Below are 3,065 nucleotides of genomic sequence, written 5' to 3'. Positions count from 1 at the left end.
CATTCCTGGTGCTGAACTCCTTCTGAACATCCTGGGTAATCCCCTACTCTGACCACCCCTCCAGGGAAGTGATTTGCTTTTTCAGACCTGTTGCTGCGAAGGTATGCTGAGTTATTGTGTTATTTTTTGGGATTTTATGCCAAGGGAATAGTCATCATGTGTCCTATCCAATAGGCAAGGGGAGTCTGGAAGACCCCTCTAGCTGGCCATGTTTATTATTATAAACCCAGTGATTGGATTCCCCCATACCTTCCCCTTCAGTAGGTTTGATTCCACCCTGAGACAAACACAAAGCCCACGGAGGTTTCTTACCTGTGCTTTCTCTGCTCCTGCTGTCCTCAGTGCCAAGCCCAGCATCTAGCAGGCAGCCTTTCCCTCCTTATATATCCAGCCCTATGCCCCTGGGGTGGGTAGGCAGGGAAAGGGGGAAGAGACAGCAACTTGCAAAGCCCCCGCCCCCTTTCTCAGGGAGGTGGTGGGTGGACATGTATTTGCCAAGTGAATGGTGTCAGCCCTTGGGAAGACATAGGGTAGGGAGGTCACCAGGTTTATCTTCCGTGCTCAGACAGCACCAAAGTTGCTCAAAGGATCCCTCATGGAGACAGGCAGTCCTGAGACGCATGAGGTGCAGAACCTCTTGACGTGGGAGACTCACTCCCCTGTCTCAGAGTAGGTGAGCCTAGGCTTTGGAGATGGAGTCACTGTAGGCAATGTGACTGCACCGTGCTGGGCAGCTAGCCGTTAGGCACCCCGAGCAGTGGATGCAGCCAGTTTCACCTGTTTCCTTTGACAGCAGGAGTTGAGTGGTCAAGGACCCAAGCACTTCAGTGTGACTGCCCTACCCCTGTTGCCTATGGTTGGACTTGCCTCTGCTGTTGCACCCGGTGCTAACAAAGTGCAGGGTTCCACCAGAGAGGCTTTGTGCACAACCACCCCCACTCTCTTGATGCACTTGGACCCCTGACCCGTAATCCCCCTCCCCATCCCACTGGTGCATCTATTCTGTTCCACCCAGTTCTTTTGCTGGGCTCCACGCCACAGAACCTGTGCACCATCCTGTCATGCACCGAGCAACATGAATCATGTCCCTCACATGTGGCTGGGTCTCTCCTCCTCTCCCCACAAGGGGTCCTGATGTGGTGGCCTGGTTTGCTTGCGTAAGGTTTTTAACTGCCCCAGTTGCTACATGCTCATGTTAGGGCAGGTCAGAGCAATGTTCCTGGCATGGAGAGCAGGAGATGGGGAGATCCAAGCTGGGCCTTCCCTCCTGGGTGAGGGTTTGTTCCACAGTCTTAGGCCATCAGTGCACCTCCACACACCCTGCACCTTCCTTGTAGCAGGGAGGGCATTGCAGTGGGTGGTACAGGGGCAGCAGCTAGAGAATTCCTGCTGCTGGGGGAAGTGTCACATGTTTGCCACTGACATGCATGTTGAGCAGCCAAAAACCCACCTGGTTTTGGTTGCCAGAAAAGGAAGTGACATTTCCCCCTGCAGGAATCAGCCACTGGCTGCTCCTTCTGAACCAGCATTGCTTCTCTGTCCTGTGCATGGCCTGAGCTGGAGCCAGAGCTATTGCAGGGAAGGTGCAGGGTGTGGAGAGCTAGGGGTCAGGGGGACAGGAGGGTAAGGTACCCCCTTGTTCCAGTCCAGTGCCCCCCTTAGGCAGCACCCCTGGTTCATGCCCTGCTTGCCCACCCATCGTTTTGCTCCTGTAGCCCAATCTGTGCCAAACCTTGGTCTCTGGCACAGCCCAGCCTGACGCGTCATGAGGAGTTGTGCTGGGATCAAGGAGCTGTGCTTCCATACGAAGGACAGAGCAGGCAGGTTGGGCCAGGGCTCCTGGGTTTTCTTCCTGGTCTGGCAGGGAAGTGAAGGCTAGCCGTTGGAATGGGGTGAGAGAAACCCAGTGAACAGGACTTTGTTCTCTTCCCACCAAGGGCTGTAGACGAGTCAACTGATCAAGAGCCCACCAAAGTGAGGGAAAGGACCACCATCAATGACAGCAGGCTTCTGTGACTCTATTTGCCCTCCTCCATACTGCAAAGAGGAGCCTGCCTCCCTCCTGTATCCAGTGGGTGTGTTTGCAGAGTGTCCAAGGAGGGGGGAACAGGAAGTTAAGCCAACACAGTAGCAGAGCAAACTCATTGCCAGAGACAGACGCCTGCTTGGCCAGGTAAATAGAGACAGCAGCTCCTGGCACTACGCAGAAGGTGTGGCTGGCGCTCCCCTTTCCCATGGGAGTTTCTGGCCCTCCTGTATCTGAACAACCCTGTGGGAATTGGAGAGACCTACCTGCCACCTAATTAGGTAATGGGAACATGCTGTGCCAGGAGCACTTCCTCATCTGCCTGGCCTGGGGTGACACAGGGTGCAAAGGGGCTATCACAAGAGAGGTAGAGACTCTGTCTCCTAGGACTGCCGATCACATTGCTGGCTCAGGGCCAGCCTCCATATTAATTCATTCAGGATGCTAATCACCTCCAGAGCATGAAGGAATGAATTACCCATGAAACGTGACTTTTCCCTGGCCCAGCTAAAGATAAAGCTCTTGCAGGAAAACGTAGGTTTTGCTTGTGTGCAAAAGGCACAGGGCATGATGGAGAGCTGTGGCCCAAATCCCCAGTCTGCCTGCCAGGCACAACAGAACAGCACAGCTGAGCCTGTCTTGGACAGTGAGCGCAGATATGGTCAGAGCAGCAGAGTGTCTGTGATTCTCTTGGTCCTGCTGATGGAAATACCCAGTCACTGTGGAAGGGACAAGGGCCAGGTCCCGCCGCGTGACTGCAGCACTCTTCCTATTTTCCATTCCCGGCATGCACTCGGCTGGCTTTTATTACCTAGGCACCAGAGTCCACTGGGGGTGGGGACTGCACACTGGTCAAGGGACAAATGGGAAAGAAGCCATAAAATGACTTAGGGTATAAAACTCTTCCACAAAATACCTCACAGGCTCCTCGGAGCCTTTGGGAATTCAGCAAGTCCATGGCACTGGCTGGCCCTGTTAGCCAAGTGCTGCCAGCCCAGCATGTATGTAAAGGCATTATGATGGGTTCTCAAGGGCCATT

At 54.2% G+C, this 3,065-nt stretch overlaps 1 long non-coding RNA gene across 2 annotated transcripts in view; it reads right to left on the bottom strand.

The window, feature by feature from the left end:
- LOC102373786 overlaps nt 1–1,754 on the bottom strand; it is a 5,224-nt gene extending 3,470 nt beyond the window's left edge. Inside the window, exon 1 of one of the 2 annotated variants that reach the window (XR_003092596.1) lies at nt 1,733–1,754. This is a non-coding gene — a long non-coding RNA (uncharacterized LOC102373786). Of the gene's footprint in view, nt 1–312; nt 375–1,732 lie in introns of those variants that run through there. The other variant, XR_323114.2, reaches the window with a different exon arrangement.
- Nucleotides 1,755–3,065: the final 1,311 nt, after the last annotated feature.

This window comes from Alligator sinensis, unplaced genomic scaffold (assembly GCF_000455745.1).
Source record: "Alligator sinensis unplaced genomic scaffold, ASM45574v1 scaffold755_2, whole genome shotgun sequence".
NCBI lineage: Eukaryota > Metazoa > Chordata > Crocodylia > Alligatoridae > Alligator > Alligator sinensis.
The sequence above is the reverse complement of the archived record's forward strand: the minus strand, read 5'-3'. Positions and strand labels throughout refer to the sequence as shown.